The following is a 24726-nucleotide window of genomic DNA, read 5'->3' as shown; positions in this document are numbered from 1 at the left end:
TCTCACACTCTCGCACTCTCACTCTCGCTCCCTCTCACACTCTCTCTTACATCCTCTCTATCTCACACCCTCTCTCTCTCTCTCTCTCTCTCTCTCACTTGATCTCTCTTGCTCTCACTCTCTCTCTCTATCACACTCTCTCTCTCTTTCTCACACACACACACGCACTCTCACACACTCTCTAACTCTCACACTCACACTCTCAGATTCTCTCACTCTGTCACTCTATGTCTCTCTCCATCTCTATTTATTTACAGAACTATCAATTATTATTATTATTATTATTATTATTTAGTGACATTTTTTATTATTATTATAAAAAATGTGTGCATTTTTGGCATTCATAATGAAAAAGTCATGTTGCTGTTTCCAACTGGAATTAAAGACCACAAATGTAAACCGCCTGCATCGTTCAGCATTGTTTTGGTTTTTTTTTCGTAGGGAGAATGTGTGCCATTGACACATGCACACACGGGGAGTCAGGTGGTCAAGGGAAACGCCGAGGGCAGCAAGCCAAGCGGGGCCAGACACCAGCTATGACAACAGAGGACTGTGAGGAAGAACACGGTACTACGCTGCTGCGATGACTTGTTGCTAAAACTGCGGGTCATGTTGCTTTGCTTGCAGGAAGGGCATCGCGACCTGGATGGGAAGCAGAAACACGCACCCAAACCTTGGACTTCTCAAGTACAACTCGACAGCAAAGAAAGAGCGAGAGTTGGAAGGATTCAAGCCATGTACCAGACAACCTAGAAACACAAATTTCTGACCTTGGACGTGGTGCAAAGTAGTAACGACGAAACACGATGATAAAGTTGCGGTCGGATGTCAAATAAACAATAATTATAGCTAAGGCTGAAAGCTGGTTGGGATGAGTCTTCGCTCCTCCCCCACCAGCAAATTCTTGAAATGATCATCAAATTTTGACAAATTGCTCCATCCTCTTTTGGCATGAGAAAAGAAGTTGTCTGGGACTTGGTCCGCTAAAAAAAGCTGTTTCAAATGAAAATAACAGATTTCCTCTTTGATTTTTAAGAGCTTGAGACATTTTGATGAACAATTTTGCATTCATCGGCGCAGGCGATGGTGATACAGTGATACCTCTGTTTACAAACTCCTTGGCTTACAAACTTTTTGGTTTTCGAAGGTTAAATTTATGAAAAATTTACCTTGGCATAGGAACTTTTTTCGGGATATACACGGAGCTGCCTCAATGAGTGGTTGTGTCGTTCGCGAACGAGCCCGTTCTTCTAACAACAAAATGGCAGCCGACTGTTTTTGTCCTCTATTCCACACCCCCAGTCTTCGGTTAAAGCCATGTGATTGGTCAAAAACGCAGCAGTGAGGGTGGGGGTAGGGTTTACAGATAGAGAGTGAAGCCATTCTCCAAAAAGAAAATGGCTGCCGACTTTTTCCTCCTCTATTCCCCGCCTCCAGCCACGTGATTGGTGAAGAACACAGCAGTGAGGGGAGGTGGTTTAAACATTAAAGAGACAGGCAGACAACAGGGAGAGAGTCACAAAATGGATTTCAACTTTGATAGTTCAAAGGGAGAGAGTAGACTGCAAGGTTAAAATTCCCATCAATCAGACTCCACAAGTGTAGTTTTAAGGCTTAGAAAATTACAAAGTAGAAAATGTTTTATGGGCACCTGGGAACGGATTATTCTCGTTTTAATGGTTTCCTATGGGAACTATTTTTTTGGTCTGGGACCCAATTAAGTTCGTAAGCTAGGGTATCACTGTATTTCTTCCACGTCCTGAGAAACTTCAAAATGCTTATCAAACCAGGCGCTCTCCACAGTACACGGTGTGAACAAAAAGGTTCAAAGATTTTGTGTCAGCCGGACGTTTCGCTTCTTATCCATATTTTAGTTCGCTTCGTCAGCGAACTAAAAAATAGGTGTAGTGCAATAAAAGCCAGATATCTAATTGTTAGCGAAATAGCATGAGCGTCAAAGCTGTATTCCCACGGTGCTGGAAAACGGCAGTCATATTTTCCGCTGTGACGAGTCTGACATTTTGACTAATGAGCGTGTTGAAACCGCGGTTCAAAAAAAAAAACATCGAAAAAGCACCACTCGGTGGACAATCCTTGAATTGCACCACATTAAAATAAGAATTCCATGTTGTTTGTGCATTTTTTTCCACATCTAAATTAACCTGCGGGCCAGATCAAACCTCCTTGGGGCCGGTTCCGGCCCGCGGGCCATATGTTTGACCCCACTGCAATAGGGACATGCAAACTCGGGGGAAAAAGATGTTTGCAGCCGAGTTTTGAACATCAAACTTAAGAACTGCTAAAATGGCAAACACAAATCTGAGTTGGCTGTATGTTGCTAACCAAAACAACAGCACACAACGAGGCATGTAAAACACTGTCTATAACAATCCAATGCTGATGAATGAAGGCCTTCGCTGTCCGCAGCTGAGCAAAATGACACAGTAGTAATCAAGCAGGCCACCGGTTATCTTGGCAGCGACTGCCTCGCTCAGCTTGAGCTCATGTCCCCTCCGCTCGGGAGACTGACGTCCATGCAAATCATAACAGAGGCGAGCGGCCGGGGTTCAGCAGGGACCCTGCCAGCTCAACCCGTGCTCCCGGCACAGACAGACAGACAGACAGACTGGGTACAAATTGGGACAATCGACCCCCCCGCCCCCATACCCACTCCCTATCTCCCCACAAACCTTCTATTCCCACCCACTCTTCCTCTGCGTCGTAGTAGCCTCTGCTCGGGGGGCTAATTCTACCTTCAGATCACCATTTGTACTTATTATGCTGACATAATTAATCCCCTGTTGTGATCAGTGGGGGCATGAGTGGAGGCCTCTCCGCCTCATTGGAAAAGCAGCACCACCCCTCGCTCTGCCCGACTCGTCTGGTGGCGGACGTCTATCTCTTCATAATCTGCAGCGTAGCTGTCTGAGTTATTGTTTGAGCCGGCGGCCCAGTAGCGCTTCCATGGTGACATACTTAGCAAAGTGGGGCAAATTATGAGACTTTTTTTACGTGCAGGGGGCATGCCATGTTATGTGTATTAAATTACTATTATTATTTTTTTTTGCAATCTTGATTACAGACGCTCTCCACCTTACGAATGAGATACATTCCGAGTGGGCGTTCGTAAGATGAATTTGATTGTAAATTGCTTCAATGCTATATTTTGTATAGAATGTATGTTTAAAGGACAACCGACACCATTTTTTTGTTTCCGAACTGACATCCAAAAAACGTTTTATATCATCTAAAATACCCAAAGCACACAGGCCGATATTTTGAGTCAAATGCAAAACATCAATAAAAATGAGCTAAAGTGTCCCAAAACTACTTCAAAATGACCCTGGAAATGGCGAGTTTCAGAGGGTCCCGCCCCCTTGTACGTGATGTCACGCTAGGACGTCTTCGCCTTGCTCTAGAATCAAAACAATGGCTTCAGATTCGGAGAAGATGCTTTCTTGTTACTAATCCAGTTATGAATATGATTCAAATAGTTCTGAAGAGGAAACCATAAATGTTTGCAATCGATTCAAAACTCTAATGTAGCACCCAGAAAATGCACAAGATGGCGCCCAAGCTCCGTTGGAAATGGGTTGATTTGTCTGCTGGGAATTTGTGTCAACTAGTATCAAATAGTAGTCTTGGTGCAACACACTTCACCATCGCGTTATTTATGTGTTTTCCTTCTAATTTCGCCATCAACACGAAGTTCTCAGACCAAACAAAGTACCCAAAATGCATTGTGTGTCGCTTTCTCGGTCAGGGGCGATCATCATCAACTCGAAAACAAGACTTCCAAATATTCAGCGTGAGTCTTAAAACGTAAAATATGGCTATATGCCGTGGAATCTTTGTAAAATACGCTCAGTAGAAGTCATTTCAAGTGATTTTACAAATTATGGACACTACTTGTCTGGAGGCATCGGTTGTCCTTAGTGTGGTACGTCGACACATATCTTTGGGTCTTGAGTAGGCCATTACTGAAACTGCTGGCATGTCATTACTGAATGACATGCCAGAAGCCATTACGTTTTGTTATGCATCACGTCCTCCTGGACCGTCAACTGGGAAGAGCGATTTCCGGACCGCCCACATACGCGAGGCAGCCAATCGCAAGCGCGCTTGGCCAGAAAAAGACGCGCAATACAAAATCTAACTTACAGCATCTATGTTCAAACATTTTTCGAGATACAGTACCTGCAAAAATGTTCGTCTGTACCGTTTTTTGTAACTCGAATGTTCGTAAACCGGGGAGTTTGTATGTACTGTTTTTTGTAACTTGAATGTTCATAAACTGGGGCGCGTCTGTATTAATTATATTTTTGTAATCCTGACTATTTTTTAACCTATTTTGCACATTATATTCTCCATCCTAGAGTTTCTTTTATGATTTACTGCCATAGCCGCTGATGATTCCAGTAAATGAAACAATAAATAACATTTGTGTTTCTCTTTTCAAGTGACTTTTTGTTGTGCTCAATGTTCTCCTTGTCTAGACCGAGTCTACCCAAACAAGTTCCAACAGGTGCTTTTGTTGCTGTCTTACTATTTTTTCCTCTTTTGTCACTCAGTTTCAAGACCAGGTTACGTCAAGACTCAACCCTCTGCAATTCACTATATACAGGTTTAAGTCCCGATTGGTGTAAGTTGTAATTTGTTGACAAATTGGGTGTAGACGTTTTTTTTCGGGCGTGCTTGTTGAATAATATGAGAAACAGCTCTTCACCTGTTGCTCTTCGGATGATTAACAGTGTGTTGTTGACCTTTTTTTTCTTCAGTGCGGCCTCTGTTGTGGTTTGATGCGAGTCAAGGTTAAGAGAAGCAGATATGGAAAGCAGAACAATGAGGGAGGACATGGTTTTGATTGGTAGCGGGAAGGTGGGGGGGACGGGCTCATCGAAAAAAAAAAAACACCAGCTGGATTAATAAATCCACATCTTAAAGTGTCGTCCGGATTACAAGCGGGGTCATCTCTGTTGAGAAACATATGTTGGCAAGGCTGAGCAAACATTGTGGGAATAATAACACACACAGATGATCGGTGCCGGGTGGTATGAACACAAGGGGTGCTTCCGAGAAATCAAAGAGACTGATGCTCGGGTGAACTTTGATGCAATGATGCGTGTTTATATACGAGAGGGGTCAAAGCTCGGTGGAAAAAGCACACTTTGTGCAAATATATAATTCAGGGAAATTGCTCACATATTCAATATCATCTCGCAAACTTGGTCAATAAAAAACAGGTTGCGATGAAAAGGCAAAAACAAAAACAAAAAGGTCAATGTTTGCAAAATTGATCTTCTGTCAGATGAGGAACTTTGCACTTATTTTGATTGTGGAGTGGATTTCATAACTGGTTTGGGGTCACTGAAAAATGGACAGCGTTTTTATTTTTTTTCCAGAGTTGCGCAAGCTGAACACTTTCCACAAATTTGTGTTCTTCCATTGATGTACGCAGACCGGAAATCCCAATACGTACTTGGCTGTTTTTTCTTCCATGCTTTGTAATATGAGCTGTCATCACAGAACCAGCGTGAAAACGATATACAGTGATACCTTGGCTTACGAACTTAATTGGTTCCCAGACAGAGTGTGTAAGGCGAAAAGTGTGTATCCCAAAAATGTATTTCCCATAGGAAACTATTAAAATGTGAATAATCCGTTCCCACCTCCCCATAAAACATAATTTTCTACTTTGTAATTTTCTAAGCAACTACACCAACTATACCTTATTTTATGTATAATAAATGTGCTATGGTATTATAATTAAATAAATAAACTACTGTATAATAAAGTTGTTTTATTTACCTTTATGATGGTCGTTGATGGCTTGATGGAATGGATAGCTTTTTGCATAAAGTGTCTCAAGGAGCTCTGGCTTGTACATCTTGGAAGTTGTGATATTGCAACAGCAACAGATGCAAGCAGACACACTCGAAACATCACTAATAGCTGGTTCTCTTGCTTGTCTTTTCATTTCAAATTGAACTGATGGCTAGTGGGGGTTATTTGTGGAGCCTGATTGATGGGAATTTTAACCTTGCAGTCTACACTGCCTTTGAACTATCAAAGTTAAAACAAGTCCAAATTTCACTGTTTGCTATCCATTTTGTCACTCTCTCTCTGTCGTCTGCCTGTCTCTTTAATGTTTAAACCACCTCCCCTCACTGCTGCGTTCTAGACCAATCACATAGCTTTAACCAAAGACTGGGGGCGGGGAATAGAGGACAAAAAAATGTCGGCAGCCAGTTTGTTTTTTTGGAGAATGGCTTCACTCTCTCTCTGTCTGTAACCCCCCCCCCCCTCCACTGCTGCGTTCTTGAATAATCAGGTGGCTTTAACCGACGACTGGGGGCGGGGAATAGAGGATCAAAACAAGCCGGCTGCCATTGTCTTCAGCGCGAGTCTTAAAACGTAAAATATAGCATTATGATGTGGAATCTTTGTAAAATACGCTCAGTAGAAGTCATTTGAAGTGATTTTACAAATTACGGACACAACTTGTCCGGAGCCGTCAGTTGTCCTTTAAACCGATGTGTTCTGGGTGGTCTAACACAAATACGGACCACTCATAGTAGTCATCTCCCTTTTGCAAACCAAAAGCGGAGTGTATGTTAAGCTACTAATGACTTCTTTCAGATTGATATTGATGCTTTAAAATTACTCATTGACCTCTTGCGGCCTTCATCATGATGAATGCAAAAAAAATCCAAAACAAAAACACCCCCAGACTCAAGGTTGCTTCTCAGTCTTATTATGGATGCTATTTCCTGGGCCGCTTTGTGAACTTTCCATGATCAGACACCACAAAACCTTATTTGACCATCCGGAACATTTGGCATCACACCTGCCACGGCAATGGGAAGCTGCCTGTTATTTTCATCGTCAAAAGAAGAGTGTGTACCATCAACAGTTGCATGTGCCACAGCAGGAATTTGAAGCAAAAAAACACGACATTTCGGTTGATATTACTCTATGTGTAATTAAGAAATTGCAATATTGTTTCAAGACAAAGAATTCTCTCATCAGACTCCCCCCCCCCTCCATCCCAACCCTACCCTTTTCTCTTTCCACTCCTCATATTTACATAAAAGTTCAGCTGCATATTAAAAGGAGCTAAAATATTCACACTGTCAAAGGTGGTCAAAGGCTTCTGCGTTCACACAGGAGCTGACAAAGAGGCGGCGCTAAGCCAAAAGAGCACTGTTGAAATAAATCACTGCATACAAAAGACACAGGGAGATAATGGGGCAGGGAAAAGCTGGGCCCGATCCAGAAAAAGAGGGAGAAAAACTCACATAGCAAGAGAGCAGCTGGCTGGGAACAAAGTCTGCGCATAGATTAATATTTAGTTTGCGGCACAATTTGTCCGGGACATACAGTATCACAGGAGGGAAAACATCATAACTCCCACAGGGCTTCAACCTTGCTGTGGATCAAAATCAAACAAATAACATGAGGAGGGGGTGAAAAAAATACAACACACACACACCAAAAAGTTGGCAGATGGCTCAGAATGGAGGCTTGTAAGATGGGAACAGGGTAACCCAGAAACATCCACTGATGGGATGTGGAGGCTTTGTGTCAGGCTGTGGTATGAGCAACGAGTGTAACCGTTTACAGGACAACCGACGCCTCCGGACAAGTTGTGTCCATAATTTGTAAAATCACTTCAAATGACTTCTACTGAGCCTATTTTACAAAGATTCCACGGCATATATCCATATTTTACATTTTAAGACTCGCGCTGAATATTCAGGAAGTCTTGTTTTCAAGTTTTGTGTGACAATGCTTGATGTGACGTCAGGTCTGGAACGGCCCTGACCGAGAAAGCGACACACAATGCATTTTGGGTACTTTGTTTGGTCTGAAAACTTCATGTTGATCTGTGTTGATGGCAAAATTAAAAGGGAAACATAAATAACGCGATGGTGAATCTAAGTCTACTATTTGATACTAGTTGACACAAATTCCTAGCAGACAAATCAGCCCATTTCTACCGGAGCTTGGGCGCCATCTTGTGCATTTTCTGGGACGCTAAATTGGAGTCCTGACGGCTCGAATTGATACGGGAGGACTTCTTTAATCGATTGCATACATTTATGGTTTCCTCTTCAGAACTGTTTGAATCATATTCATAACTGGATGAGTAACAAGAAAGCATATTCTCTGAATCTGAAGCCATTGTTTTGATTCTAGAGCAAGGCAAAACGTCCTGCCGAACAAGGGGGCGGGACCTTCTGAAACTCGGCCTCTCCGAGGTCATTTTGAAGTAGTTTTGGGACACCGTGACATTTGGACTCGTTTCAACTTTGATAGTTCAAAGGCAGAGTGGAGACTGCAAGGTTAAAATTCCCATCAATCAGGCTCCACAAATAACCCACACAAGCCATCTGTACACTTGATGCAAAAAGCTATCAACCTAGCTAAAAAGAATACAATTGATGAGGAACTAGATACAATTATCGTAGAGAAAGCACCTACAATGGATAATTCCTCAAGATGGTGAAAGAAGAAGGCTACGTTCCTCAAGTGTTTAATGCTGATGAAACCGGCCACTCCATTCCATTAATCCATCAACGACCATCACAATGGTAAATAAAACGACCTTATTATACAGGCCTGTTTATTTATTTAATTATAATATCATACCACATTTATTATACAAGCAAATAAGGTATATTTTGTGTAGTTTTAAGGCTTCGAAAATTAGAAAGTAGAAAATTATGTTTTATGGGATAGGATCATTCTCTTCCTATGGGAAATTAATTTTTGGGATACACACTTTTTGCCTTACACACTGTCTGGGAACCAATTAAGTTCTTAAACCTAGGTATCACTGTACTGCAGACACATGAATAAAACACAGTCAATGTTACGCTTTCAACAAATGCGTAAAACACAGCTAAGTTTACGACAAGTGAGTGAACCGTAGCGAAGAGGGTAATGCTATGTTCCCAACACGTGAGTAAAATGTAGCGAAAATTCGTTTCGATTCCCAAAAGTCTGTGAAACGCAGCAATGTTTCTTTGATGTTTATGGCATAAAATATCTATGATGTGAGTGAGGCCTTTCTTAACGTGTTCGAGAATGCATGCATCCCCATCCACTGCCTATTCGGACCCTTTTAGTTGGAGTTCAGTTGACTTTTTATGGACCAGTCCTTTACATCTTGGCGTTTGAAGTGAGTGTTGCCTGCACTCCTGCCATTTCCTGCTCCGGGTGAGAACGCTAACCAACCGCTCACGACGTAAGTAATTAAACGCAGCATAGAAGGTCGCATAGAGCGGCACACTCGACTGATGTTACACCGACATTATGCCTCATTGGTGGGCGCTAAGGTTCACTGAACGGATCATTTACCCTGCGGAGATGGTGGCGAGGGGTGTACGCCCACCTCTTCTTGTGAGGTTTATTTACATTTGTGACTAGGATATTCACCATTTTTCAAAAAACATTTGTTGTTTCTCTAAATTTTGGAAGGCTCTAATAGGCAAGGCATACATACAGTAATTAGACAAGCAATATTAAATGAAATTCCAATCCACACACGTCTGTTCCTGGTTATGATTAAACCAGAAGTGAGTTGGGGCTCCACGGTACATTAATTTCATAGCTCTATGAATTTACTGCCTTTTTTTTGTTCCTTTACAGGCCGAGGTTTTGAAACGGAGGTCAAAGTCAAGGGCGCAAGGTCCGGCTGAAATTTTGCAGGAAATATGGCTTTTGTTGAAACTTTACAGGCCTCTTGTACTTCTCTACAGTGATACCTCAGCTTACGAACTTAACTGGTTCCCAGACAGTGTGTGTAAGGTGAAAAGTCCGTCTGCCAAACATTTATTTCCCTTAAGATAACATTAAAAATAAAATAATCCGTTCCCAGGTACCCATAAAACATAATTTTCTAAAAAATATAAATAAGCCTTAAAACGACACAAAATATACCTTGTTTTCTGTATAATAAATATGCTATTTGATTGTAATTTAACAAATAAACTGTACTATATAATAAAGTCATTTTATTTACCTTTGTGATGGTCGTTGACGTAGTTGCCTCTTGATGATATCCGAGTGAGGTTGCCGTTCTTTCTTGGCGATAATACCCTCACTCACTATCCCCTGCTTGCTGCTTTTTATTAATCCAAATCAACAGAAGTTTTCAACCACTTCTATTGCCTGAGACCATTGCTTCGACAACACAGAAACCCCCTTCGCCACACGTAGCAATGCTCGACTTAGCATACTAGTAGTGGGACGCTAAATCACACAAATGCACACCTCGTTCGTGTTTTTCGATGATCTCCTTCTTCTGCTCGACCGTAATTTTCTTTGGTCTCCTCTTCGCCTTAACACTAGCTTGTGATGGGGTCTTTTTTTGGTTACATACTAGCAAAAGTACTGCACTCGATAGCAAACCACATCTGCACTCAAAGGGAGTGTGGAAAACTAGTCCGGCAGCCAACGTGGCGCTGTTCGACCATGTCGTTTGGTGTTCATCCGCCGAAAACATGTCCGCCAGCCACCGTGGCGCCGTGTGGTTTGGTTCGTCTGGCGAAAACTAGTGTGTATGCCAAAATTAGATTCTCACGAATTTAATGTTCGTAAGGCGAAAGGTTCGTGAGTTAAAGCGTTCGTAAACTGGGGTATCACTGTATTTGGGGAGGGATGTTAACAGTAGGTAGGTTGTCTAGCTGGGTGAAATTCCTCCAGGAGGAAATATGACTTTATCCATCATTCTGATTTGCTGTGGCGACCCCTTGAAGGGAAAAGCCGAAAGGAAAAGAAGAAGATCCATCATTCTACACCAGTAGTCAGTCAAGACAATATAGTCCAAGATAATTCAAACCAATCTCTAGCATATGTCTCGATTTATATGCTGTAAAGGCAGATCCTCTCATCAGATACATGCAAATGAGGCCATAGTGTGTCAAAGGTTCACGGGTGCATTGTGCGAGTGTCAGGCCGAAATCGCCGTGTGTAACTGTTTCTGTCGTGGGCTGATAATCAGACACTTTACTCGTGCCAAGGCTTTTCTCTTTCGGCCCCTTTTTCCATTTTGCCACCATTTCCGCCAATGTTAAAGGCAAGCAGAAAATATGGAGCGTCTAATCCTTGGGCCTCATGTTGCAGGGGGCCTAGCTGTGTATCAACAAATGGCTGAGTGTTGGGAATGAGTTGAAGGAAGCCTCTGTTTCCTCGACATGTTGATTATAGCAGGGCGACGAAATAGATTTGTGCTGCGCATTGAGTTTCAAGTCGGATTTTTTTGTTTTTATAAACAACGTGACGCTATCATCAATGTTATTAATATCTATAAGTATAAAAGAGACCCCGCTGATGCCAAATATGTTACACTTCCATTATTTTTAAAGTGCAATGGAGGTATTTGGGTAAACGTGATTTGTTTGTATTATTCTAATGTGCTGGTACTGTGCAATTTGCATCCCTCCAAACCACAGCAAATAATCATGAACTCATTCACTGCCTTTCACGAATTTATTGGGGAATTGAAAACATGACATTTGTTCAGGGTTTTTTTTTTCATGCTTGGATGCCGATAAAGCATTGGCCATAGCCTCTGACAATGTTTTTTTTTTTTTTTTCCACAAGGGGCAGAATTTCCCTTTATTCCATGTTAGCACTTTGTTCCATCTTTAGCTGTTGCTCAAGCGCTATGTAAACCAATATGTATGTATTGCATTGTATTTTGGACAGCCGCCCTCATTTCACGCTCATATAACTCCAGACCCATATAAGTTAGGAATTAACTCTTTTTGGAGTGGACACATTTTTTTTGCACATTGCACATGGCTGGCAGTGAATGAGTTAATGTCAAGTCAACTATAAGCAGATCATATTGCCATATAGCCTCCAGCAGTTTCAATACTTTGACCCCCGACAAAGGTGCCCAAGCTGTGCTGCTTTCATAATAAGGCAGCCTCATCTTCTGCGTCTTATGTGACGATTGAAATACTTTGCTTGCTTTCAACCAACAGGGTGGGAGAAGTGACTGAAGGGTGTTTAAAACTTCACACACTGCTCCCATCGTCCCTTTCACGCCCTCACAATCCCACCTGGCTTTTAAGTCAGGAAGTTTGCAGCTTGTCTTTGAACCTTAATGCCGTGTCAGGATTGCAACATGAAAACAAGACCCCCCCCCCCCAAAAAAAAAGCAGGCTCAGATGGACATTTTGACTTCGACCTCCATATGCAGTGACAGTCAATTTTACTCCCGCTAAACAGAAAAGGGAAATGAAAAGGGGGCTGTGTAAAGGGCACTCTCACCACCTCTGGCTCCAGCTCTCAGACAGAGTGTTTAAGGCGAAAATTGTGTATTCCAAAAATTGATTTCCCATAGGAAACCATTACAATGAGAACAATCCGTTCCCACCTCCCCATAAAACACAATTTTCTACTTTCTAATTTTCTTAAACCTACACAAAATATACCTTATTTTATGTATAATAAATGTGATGTGGTATTATAATTAAAGAAATAAACTGTACTATATAATAAAGTTGTTTTATTTACCTTTGTGATGGTCGTTGATGGCTTGATGGAATGGAGTGGCCGGTTTCATCAGCATTAAACACTTGATGAGGAACGTAGCCTTCTTCTTATGCCATCTTGAGGAATGATTCCATGTAGGTGTTTTCTCAGCGATAATTTTATCTTGTTCCTCATCAATTGTGTCCTGTTTAGCTGGGTTGATAGCTCTTTGCATCAAGTGTACAGATGCCTTGTGTGGGTTATTTGTGGAGCCTGATTGAGGGGAATTTTAACCTTGCAGTCTACACTCTGCCCTTGAACTATCAAAGTTGAAACAAGTCCAAATTTCACTGTTTTCTATCTGTTTTCTCACTGTGTCTCTGTTGTCTGCCTGTCTCTTAAATGTTTGAACCACCTCCCCTCACTGCTGCATTCTTGACCAATCCCATGGCTTTAACCGAAGATTGGGGGCGGGGAATAGAGGAGTAAAATGAATCCGCTGCCATTTTCTTGTTTGTAAAACGGGCTTTTTCGCGACCTACACATCACTGATTGTGTGTATCCCGAAAAATAGTTAGTATGCCAAGGTAAAATTTTCATAAATTTAACGTTCGTAAACCGCAAAGTTCGTAGGCCAAGGGTTCGTTCAGGCTAGATATTCTGTCAGTAACTTTGCCACGTTACAGTAACACAGAGTAAACTCGGTGTACTGTATATAGGTTGCGTGAAAGGGGCTAATGCTTCGTTGCTTGTTAGTTCAGCGCTAAATTGTTCAATTTTAGATTAAGTTTGCAGTATGGCAAATAATTTCTTGGGGGTTGACCAAATTCCGAGTTTAACGGTTGTTTGTGTGACTCCTTCATTGCTGTTTTTTTAAGGGGCAGGAGGTTACCTTGGACATTTTCCAAAGCGGGTAGGATTTATCACAACTCCGTCCCGTATTGAATATATTTGCTCTAAACTAATTGACCGCGAGGCCAAGAGGCGCTGAATTAGGCAAATGGGGTCCAGGATGTGAAGTTGGACTTGATTTATTGCTTTCAATGCAACTCAAATCAATGGCCCCATTGCATTTCCCAGCTGAAATCATTGTCATGCTTAAGAAAAGAGAGATTAAGCGGCCCTAATGAGTTCTAGCGCTTGAATGTGTCGGCTCGCCATTCAGGGGCGAAATCATATTTAATGGCTGACACTCAGTTCATGGCAGGCCCCTTCTTTTTCTCAGTGTCGGGTCACCTTCGTCATCGGGAAGGCCCATTCAGCGATTGAAGGGGGGCTTGGCTAAAGATATGCTGCGCCGTTCATGAAAAGAGGCATGTGAGAAATGAAAACGGAAGGCTGATTTGTACTCGGACGGATGACCTTACTGTGCCAAAGCGCGAGACCTCAGTCGCTTTTGTTTCAACAACAAGAGCTTTTGATTTCATCTCAGGCCCAATGTGGCAGTTGCCTCGCCTAAAAAAAATGTTGTGCGACGCTAATAAATTAGGATGCTCTTTGGATTCATCTGTCCAGACAAGTACGCTGTTACATATGTGCATTCATTTGCAAATCAGTCCTTACAATTAATTCCAAGAGGCCGATAAAGAAAGTGGAGGATGGCCATAATTTGGCTTAGTCTGACAAGAAAAGACCCCAGAACCCAGATTTTTTTTCAACTGCCGCTTTCAGAAACCAAGATTCTTAGCACGCTGAATGACTTCTTTAGCCTTGCTTGAGAAGACATGAACGGCATCAAAACATATTTATTTTCATACACCAATCAATGAGAGGGATGTAATTTGAACCCTTCCTGTCGATGGTAATACACCCCGATGAGGTTAAAAGGCATTAGGGCCAGCGGGTATGAGATTAACAGTCATTGTCTGACAAATGGAAAAGAAGGCCCATCCCAGCTTATTCCAGTTTAATAAGTGCGCGATCCATCCCATTGATTATTCAAGCGCTAATATGCAGCAGCCAAAATCAATACGTAGCGTGGCGCTCATTTCAAAATGAATCCAATTACTGTTAATGCCGAAGAAAATAATCAGTGAGAGAAGTGGGCCTAGTTTTAATTTGCGGAGCACCTCATCACTCGCAGCGTAACATAATACGATGAAGCGTAACAAGACATAACAGAGAAGTATAGCATTACATAACATTATTAACATGAGTTACATCCAGAGCCAAGCATGACATAACACATAGCATAATGTAGCTTGGCATACCTCAACATGATGAAAACAATTTGTGGTGAAATCCACTTCAGAGCAAAGAATAGCCTAGCATAACGTTATTAAAACTAATCTGCGTGTGGTGATGACATAATTTAAACCGATGCTAATTATGACCATATTGTAGCACATCCTAACATGATTAATATAAACTGTAGATGACCTCATCATCCTTTACTGCAAAATGTTCTACATCTAAAGCAGAAGGTAGTAGCCTAGCAATGCCTTGCATAGCATAGCAATGTATTCATGCAATTGGTTGTCAGGCCAAATAACTTGTTTGTGCTACATATATCCAGCGCATAACATATTGTAATCTAGCAAAGTATAGAAGATTATTTTCCCATTGTGGGATGATTATAGGCTTTCTGATTCTGATTCATGGCAAAGCTGCGTAGCATTGCCTAGCATTGCACAGGACGCATATAATAGCATAGCATAACTTTACTTTTAAAAAAACGTGTGATGACCTATTTGTTTGTTAGTGCAAAGACCAAGCCTAACAGAGCAAATAAGGCAAAACAAGAGATAAACTAACAACACATAGCAATACAAACATAACATAGCATAGGATAGATAAAGGATCTGTCCATACTTTTTCAGCACACCAGTGCACTGCTAAATCATGTCTCATTGACATTTTAAGTCGTCCCTCGTCTGCAACAATTCATTCGGGGCTTCCTATGACTAGTATTTAATTGGATGGATTTTTATAGATCCATTCATGGGCTCAGTCCCAATTGGACACACCAAGTCAGTCAAATAAAAATCCCACACATTCCTCTGTAGAATTTTATTCAATCCCCATTTAAGTCTCTCTAATCACCTGGTCAAGCAAAAAGACTGTTTCCCCCACCCCCAATCATTTTGAGTTAGACATTGGAGGAGGGGTGGGGTGGTGTGTGTGTGTATATGTGAGAGAGAAAGAGAGAAAGAGAGAGAGCGAGGGAGAGAAAGAGTGAAAGAGAAAGAGAAGAGAGAGAGAGAGAGAGAGAGAGAGAGAGAGAGAGAGAGAGAGAGAGAGAGAGAGAGAGAGAGAGAGAGAGAGATCATTACTGAACAATAAAGCATCCATATGGTGTGAATGTTGAGCTGCTGCAAATCCATTCAAGAGCAGGAAAGGTCAGGAAGAAAAGCGACTGATCAGAGCGTATGTTTCGTTTCAGGATATTTGGGAAGTAGCCAGACCTTAAGTTTTTGATCTTGTTGGGGGAAATACCAGAAGCTCTGTAATTGCTTTCGAAGGTGTGCGGTAACGACACCGGGTCACTATGTCATTGTGACGTCCTAAAGACAGTCAGTTATGTTGATTGCATATTTTGGGGCAATGTCCACAGTGAGTTCTTGCCACTTGACCAGACGATCACACACGGTCACGGTACAGACCAGGCAGAGATAGATGAAAAACATATTTTTGTAATGAAAATAAAATGTTTGCACAACTGGATTGACGGGAACTGGATAATTTCCCGCGGAACCTTTGATGGTCTCTCAGAGCTACTGTATACTATCCTTGGATGTGAATCACAGCTTTAATAAATGTATGTGTCAATACTGATAAGACTGTTGTCACAATGACACAATACTTGGCACTGAACACACTTATGCACCAACACACACTTAGAAGTACCGCCCAACACAAAAGGGCCACTGTGCTGACAAGTCAACTGGAAGGCAGCTTAAACTTTGAACCCAGAGGTCAACTCATTAAGTCCGGTGATCGCCTGGGCTGTCATGCAAACTCAACAACTTGTGAATGATATGCACAACAGTGTCACTCTTGTTACACAGTATTTCATTGACTCTCTGTGCGTGTGTGTGAGAGAGTGTGTTTTAAATGCATCCATGTAGTCTCATTGTTAGGTTTTAAAATGCAACGTCCACTCATTTAGTATCTGTGCCCTTTTACTCTGGCTTTGTGGTTATTAAGATCAAAATTACGCAGAAATATATCAACTGACTTTGAGTGAGATGTGGAATACATCGTGGTCTGGTCAACAGCCAATCGCTAGATAACATCTCATTCTCTGTAGTTAAGTTGTTATGTAGTTCATCCGTAACGATGAGCCGAACTTTCGCCAGTTCCAATAATGATCTAGACCAGTGGTTTGTTAACCTGGGTTCGATCGAACCCTCGAGGTTCGGTGAGTCGGACTCAGGGGTTCGGTGGATCCTCCGCCACAGAGGTCCACTCCTCAGTCTAGACTGCAGTTAGTAGGCACAGTCATTGTACGAAGGGTTCGGTGAATGAGCATATGACACTGGTGAGCTTCGGTGCCTCCAACAAGATTAAGAACCACTGATCTAGACCATAGGTGTCAAACTCCTGTCCTCAAGGGCCGCAGTCCTTCATGTTTCCTAAGCGTCCCTGTTGCAACACACCTGATTCAAGGGAACAGGCTCAATGTCAGACTTCCACAGAGCTTGTTGATGATCTGATCATTTGAATCAGGTGTGATGCAACAAGGAGACGGCGGCCCTTGAGGACCGGAGTTTGACACCCCTGATCTAGACCAATCTTTACATGACCTGGAGAAGTTTACCATGAATATTTTCCTTCAGTGTCAATCGCACAAAGAGACTCTTCATCTGTCTGCTTTCAAAACAGGCAGCCATCGGTTAGCATTAGCCGCCAACTCCTTCACAAACATAGCAATTTAGAAGCAGATGGATATTCGCAGGGCATCACACAAGCTGCAAATATAAAAATTAGATACTAGTTATATATAAACAGAATCATTTTTAGTTAGGTTCCGCAGGTAATTTGTAAATCAAATAGGTTGAGGTTGAGTGTAATGACTTCAAAGTAACAAAACAAGAACTCCACTTGAACTCTCTTAGATAAGTTGTACTTTTTGTGCCACTGAATTGTCTGGAGGTGGAGTCAGGCAGATGTAGCTGCAGAGGCAGGCATTGTTTACCTTTGACGGAATTATTTGTACCTCTCAAACGCGCAGGTATCATCAGCGAGTGAGGCGGGCGTAAGTTTGACAAAGGCCGGATTTCTCCATGCGTGCAGGTTGTGTAATTTTAGCTGCTCTGTAATTAGGGTCTGAACATGGAGAACCTGGGGCATGCCTGTCCACCAAAGTGGAAAGCTTCCTATCGGGGGGAGTCAACTATCTCAGATTTACTCTCTAATGGCCATGTTGGCTGCCAAGCAGTCTTTGTCGCACAATTTGCAAGTTTGACTTTGTCCATTTAGAAGTATCTAGATTTAAACACATCTTATTTTGTGACATGTCACATTTGCAAAGGCGTGCGTCCATTCACATGGACGTACTCAGTAAATCTTTGTTTTCGAGTTAATGAGTTCGTTATGGCAATTCAGGTTGAAGTATGCCTTGTGGAGGGTTATGTCCGTTAGATGGTCCTAAGTTTCGCACTGGCAGACAAATAAAAAAGAATGTCAGGTAGCAGAGTTCAGACCTCCTCCAAAGTAGTCCACTTGCCAACTTGGCCAGTTCCTGCCCTAACATTTAACTGAACTCTGTTGTGTAACGTGCATATTGATGTCAGCGATACTGACAATATCCCCAACTGTGACCGGGAAGATTAAAGACATGTTCCTAGAGGTCTGGCTCCTTGTAAAGAATGAGTAATATGCATCCAAGTAAAGCTCGGACATTTGACATGACATTTGATTTTTATTTCAATGACATCATGGATTCTTGATGTTGAACCAAAGTCAAAAAGTAGAAGATAAAACATTAGTATATGACGATATAAAGTATGATCTTTAATTATGGCAGGAAAACCTTTAAATGAGGATGCCGCTTAAAAGTGATTGAAATGATGAATAAACGATATTTATTTCTCAGATGATGAGAATACTCAATATATCCTGTCAAATGCTTTTAGCGATATTGAGAAGACGTGGGCAGACGGACTGCGCGTCTTGTCGCACGGAGCTTACATAGATCCTCACCGTGTCCGTCTGAGCCCGGCGAGGAATGACGGAAAGCTCAATGGGGGCGTCTGTCTCGCCCCCCCCCCCACCACCACTACCCGCCGCCCCACTTTGTGATTAATGCGATCCTGCCTCAGTTGAACCATTTTCTGGACCGCTTATCCTTACGAGGGTCGCGGGTGTGTTGGAGCTTCTCTCAGTTGACTTTGGGCGAAAGGCGGGATACACTTTGAAATGGTTGCTAGCAAATTACAGTGCAGCCTAACCCGCTTCCTTTTCCTCCACGTACCTGTGAGATACTTTGCACGTAATAGCACGATATAAAAAGCTCATGGCTGAGATTTATCCCCTCCAGTAAAAAGCGAGCTGTTAAAGTTGCAGCCGCGTAGATGCCGAATGATCGATAACATCACTCGTTCTTTGGGCGCCATTAGTGACTTAACGCTTTTGTGTTTACAATGCCTCCTCCCGTATAATTTTAACACACCCAATGATAAGGCCCAATAAATGGCAATGCCTTGGATTGATTGGTTAAAACTCAGAGGAGGGACTAAAAGTTCCTCACAGCACGGTACCGTCAACTACTTTTCTTTGGAAATGTGATTGATTGCTTGAGTAGGACAAATCAAATGGGACAAATAAAGTACAGTGGTACCTTGGTTTACGAACCCCTTGGCTTACAAACTTTTCGGTTTACGAACGTTAAATTTATAAAAAAAATGTACCTTGGCAGACAAACTATTTTTCGGGATACACACGAAGCGCCACAATGAGTGACGAACGAGCCCGTTCTCCTCACGAGAAAATGGCAGCAGGCTCATTTTTGTCCCCGCCCCCAGTCTTCCGTTAAAGCCACGTGATTGGTCAAGAACGCAGCAGAGAGGGGAGGTGGTTTGAACATTAAAGAGACAGGCAGAAGACGGAGAGGGAGTCAGAAAATGGATAGATAGATTGATCTGTGAAATTTGGACTCATTTCAACTTTGATAGTTCAAAGGCAGAGTGTAGCCTGCAAGGTTAAAATTCCCATCAATCAGCCTCCACAAATAACCCGCACAAGCCTGTACAATTGATGCAAAAATTATAAACCCAGCTAAACAGAACACAATTGATGAGGAACAAGGTAAAATTATCGCAGAGAAAGCACCTACATGGGATCATTCCTCAAGATGGCGAAAGAAGAAGGCTGCGTTCCTCATCAAGTGTTTAATGCTAATGAAACCGGCCACTGCATTCCATCAACGACCATCACAAAGGTAAACAAAACGACTTTATTATATAGTACACTTTATTTCTTTAATTATAATACCATAGCACATTTATTATATATAACACAAGGTATATTTTGTGTAGTTTTAAGGCTTAGAAAATTAGAAAGTAGAAAAGTATGTTTTATGGGGACCTGGGAATTGATTATTCTCATTTTAATGGTTTCCTATGGGAAATTAATTTTTGAGATACACACTTTTTGCCTTACACACTCTGTCTGGGAAACTATTAAGTTCGTAAGCCAAGGTATCACTGTACAGTACTTTGCAATGGTTACATAATGTGCATTTGTCTGATTTTGAAGTCCTTTCAACCGGTGGTTCTGAAAATATGATCCTTGTCATATGATTTCAAAATGTGCTTCATTCAAACAGACTCTGTAAGTCACGCACCACTCTGCCATTTCACGTGAACATCTGTCAAAAATGTGTCAACGACATCTGCGAGCCCGTGAGATTTGTTTGCGTCATCATGAAGGCGACTGTTCATAAAAGTGGCAGCATTCACGCTCACTTGCCCCCATCGTCTCTCTGGCTGCGAATGCAAACCGCATGAAAATGAAGTATTAATCTGCTCCCCCAGAGGAATTACGCTTGCCACACAGAAGCTTGACAGCCGCAATTGGACGCCGCTTGTCTGGTCAACAAACAATTTCCCTGGGCTTCACTGCCTTTCAAAAGCCACTGTTTTCCTTTTACCACCTCCTATCCCCCAACCTACTTCTCGCTCTCTCCAAGCAGGGCCCTGATCATGTGAAAAAATGTCAAAAGCTTTTCTTCAGATGTCAGCCAGGGAGAGTTAGAATTTCCAAACATGTTAATCCGCGCCAGCATTGAAGAAAAAAACAGAAAAAAAACTCTAGTCATTCAGCATTCTGGTAAAAAAAAGTTGCTATGCTTTGAAACGGGTGCCTTTGAGTGCACCCTACCATATGGCATCAGTGACTAAAATCCTCCATTAGCCGATAGTTAGCGTCATAATGCTCATTAGACAAATTCCGTTTTTTTTGCGTGATAACTAAATAATCCTTTTAAAAAATTTGCAATATTATTAATATTTTGTAAAGACATTTTATGACCAATGTAAAAAACAGAGGAAAAGGTTTCATCAGCAATCATCTGTACTTCTTTGAAGGTGTCGGATGTTTCACTCCTCATCCAAAGAGCTTCGTCAGCCAATTAAAGTTGTGCTGGCAACCCTGACCCAATATCCTGGACACTTCTATCAGAACATAATAGTAAGCTTTAAAACGGATCATTGTGATTGAATGAATCTAAAAGTTAGCTAGCTAGCCACTTTTGTACAGATGACGGCTGAAGAAACCTTCTCATCGATGGACCACTCCTGTACGACTGAGAGCTTACACAGACGTTAGCTAGCTATTAGCTATCTTTCTATCTAGCTATCGATTAGCTATGTCCTTCAGAGTTTTGAACGGCATTTATAAATACAATGTACTATTATTAGTAGCTATCTATTAGTCAGCTAGTTGAATGTGCTAAGTAGTATAATGTAAAACTAGTGAGCTAGTAGCTATATAGCTACCTAGCTACCTATTACCTATGTACTTGAGAGTTTTGAACGGCGCTTATAAATACAATAAATGTATTATTATTAGTAGCTTTAATTAGCTTGCTAGTTGAATGTGCTAAGTAGTATAATGTAAAGCTATCTATCTATCTAGCTTTCTATTAGCTATGTCCTTGAGAGTTTTGAACGGCACTTATAAATACAATGTATTATTATTAGTAGGAGTTTTATATTCGCTCGCTAGCAAGCGCTCTATCTATTTGAGTTACTTCCGGGTTGAGTGAACGCTGGCGCGTGTGGCTGTCGCTGCTCACTCACAGAAAAACTTGTCCTGTGACTGTAAAGTGACCTTGAGAGTTTTGAAAGGCGCTTAGAAATGAAATGAAATGTATTATTATTATTATTATGAAAAGTACATTAATGATGCAAAATACAGCTTTGTCTCAAAGGGGGTTATGACATACCTCTGTTTTGAAATATAATAACAAAACGTGCTGAAAAACAAATTCAAATGCAAAACAAAAGAAACAATAAATAGTACAAACAAACAAACCGGGAATAGGGTGTCAATACGGTAAAGTCTGGTTATATCGATCTCGGATATATCGATAGTCCCGGTTATATCGATACTATTTCTATGCACGCACGGAGAAAATTACATGCAAACAGGGTCGGATATATCGATAGTCCCGGTTATATCGATATTTTTTCGGACTCCCTTGAATATCGATATAACGAAACTTTACTGTAATTTAAAATATAATGAAACTGTCCCTCCTCGTGTCTCAAGAGGGAGCTGTGCAATAATCTCATTAATAAGCAAAATCATTGTGTAAAATTCTGAGTAAAATATGTATTTGTTCAGAAAACAAGGACACATTGATACCTTGGCTTACGAACTTAATTGATCCCCAGACGGTGTAAGGCGAAAAGTGTGTATCCCAATAATTAATTTCCCTTAGGAAACCATTAAAATGAGAATAATCCGTTCCCAGGTCCCCATAAAACATAATTTTCTACTTTCTAATTTTTTAAACCTTAAAACTACACAAAATATACCTTATTTCATGTATAATAAATGTGCTACGGTATTATAATTAAAGAAATAAACTGTACTGTCAAATGAAGTCGTTTTATTTACCTTTGTGATGGTCGTTGATGGCTTGATGGAATGGAGTGGCTGGTTATATCAGCATTAAACACTAGATGAGGAACGTAACCTTCTTCTTTCACCATCTTGAGGAATGATGCCTTGTAGGTGCTTTCTCTGTGATAATTTTATCTAGTTCCTCATCAATTGTGTTCTGTTTAGCTGGGTTGATAGCTTTTTGCATCAAATGTACAGATGGCTGTGGAGCCTGATTCATGTGATATTTTAACCTTGCAGTCTACACTCTGCCTTTGAACTATCAAAGTTGAAACTCTCTCACTGTCGTCTGCCTGTCTCTTTAATGTTTAAACATCCTTCCCTCACTGCTGCGTTCTTCACGAATCACGTGGCTTTCACCAAAGACTGGGGGCGGGGAATAGAGGACAAAAACAGTCAGCTGCCATTTTGTTGCTAGAAGAATGGGCTCGTTCGCGAACGACACATCACTCATTGAGGCAGCTCCGTGTACGAAAAACGTTTGTAAGCCAAGGTAAAGTTCGTATGCCAAGGTAAAATGTTCAGAAATTTAACGTTCGTAAACCGAAAAGTTCGTAAGCCAAGGGGTTCGTTAACCGAGGTATCACTGTATTCTGCCTGGAGAAAAGTTTGAAAATAAGACAATACCCTAACTAAAGATATCAACAGTTTTTCTTGTCTGGGATCACAGGTCACAGTGGGTAAAACGGTAGGCCACCCCCTTAAAACAGCAAACACTCCCCTGTCCTCTTACGGCTCCTTCCTCCTCTTTGGCCTCCCCCATCATCATAATCATCATCGGCGCTCTTTTCCTGTCATCACGCTCACATTCCCTGTCACGCCGCCGCCTGACGGACGAGGTGGCGGTTGATAATAGCATCAGGAAGTGGCAAGTCTTGCCTTGTCATTAGATAGCATCGGCGCTGACTTATGACAGTGAAGGGGGGGAGGGGAGTGGGTGGTTGAGGGAACAAGGTACAAGACCCCCGGCGGACGGATGGCTTCCTTGTCGCCCTTATATGGCGGACTGATAGAAAATAAGAAGTTATCATATTTAAAAGTTTCATGCTGTTATATGCTTAGTCAACATGTGTGACTCAAATACACAATTGAAGCACAGACAACCTGGGGTCAATTTAAACTGTCATCTTCATCTAGGAGATCTGGCCTTGGACAGAATTTAGGACTTGGGAAACTCCTTATCACAGGAAAAGCTCATTAGCTAGGTTACAAATGTATCAGTTCATGTAAAATACAATGTTTTATAAATTGCTTATAGCTGTTGGGGCTCAGAACGTTCCAGGGATGTGGTGTTCTAATCAAGAAAACTATGTTTTACTAATGTATCACTTAAATTTGCATATACTCTCAATAAATAACTTGGCAGAGGGCTGCAGACGAACATCTCTGACACGACAGAGAATGAAGCGCCCCTCGGAACTGCGGTTCTTGAATGGTTATTTCTCTATGTGTGCTGGCAACCATTCTACCCCGCGTACTGTTTGAAAACAGCTTTGGTGGGCTACACAACTCCCCGTGACTCTTGTAAAGAGAAGCAGATCAGAAAATGGATGGCGGGATCATGCACTGGTGTTATTCGCATTCAAGTTATGAATCCCCTGAAACATTAACAGACACACCTTTGCAGACTCCAAGCTAAATTATATACATATGCTAACCCAAGCAGTAATTCTTACTTGTGTCCGATGTTACACATCATTTTTAATTAATACGATCATATTGACTCATTTAAACCTTTGTATGACAGAAGATAATGTTAAATATTGCTGAAATTATTGCTGAAACTTGAGTCATTCAGCATTCTGGAAAAAAAAAGTTGCTATGCTTTGAAACGGGTGCCTTTGAGTGCACCCTCAGTGACTAAAATCCTACGTTAGCCAATAGTTTGCGTCATAATGCTCATTGGACAAGTTCCGGGTTTTTAGCGTGATAACTAAATACAGTAAAGTCTCGTTATATCGATATTCTCGGGAGTCCGAAAAAATATCGATATAACCGGGACTATCGATATATCCGATCCTGCGCGCATGTAATTTTCTCCTTGCGTTCATGGAAATAGTATCGTAATAAGCGGTACTATCGATATAACCGATATCGATATAACGAGACTTTACTGTCATGCTTTTGCATTATTATTAATATTCTGTAAAGACATTTATGTGACAA

The 24726-nt window shown here is 41.5% G+C and overlaps 1 long non-coding RNA gene across 4 annotated transcripts in view; it reads left to right on the top strand.

Moving 5' to 3' along the window:
- The window catches only part of LOC148900928 (uncharacterized), a 34454-nt gene extending 30689 nt beyond the window's left edge, over nt 1-3765 (top strand). For 3 of the 4 annotated variants that reach the window (XR_016114551.1, XR_016114550.1, XR_016114549.1), the window contains 2 exons: nt 442-552; nt 628-3765. This is a non-coding gene — a long non-coding RNA (uncharacterized LOC148900928). The remainder of the gene's footprint in view (nt 1-441; nt 553-627) is intronic. The other variant, XR_016114552.1, reaches the window with a different exon arrangement.
- The last annotated feature ends 20961 nt before the right edge of the window (nt 3766-24726 follow it).

The sequence above is a fragment of the Hippocampus bargibanti genome, linkage group LG03 (genome assembly GCF_051943395.1).
Source record: "Hippocampus bargibanti isolate YZ-2025 linkage group LG03, ASM5194339v1, whole genome shotgun sequence".
Lineage (NCBI taxonomy): Eukaryota > Metazoa > Chordata > Actinopteri > Syngnathiformes > Syngnathidae > Hippocampus > Hippocampus bargibanti.
The sequence above is the reverse complement of the archived record's forward strand: the minus strand, read 5'-3'. Positions and strand labels throughout refer to the sequence as shown.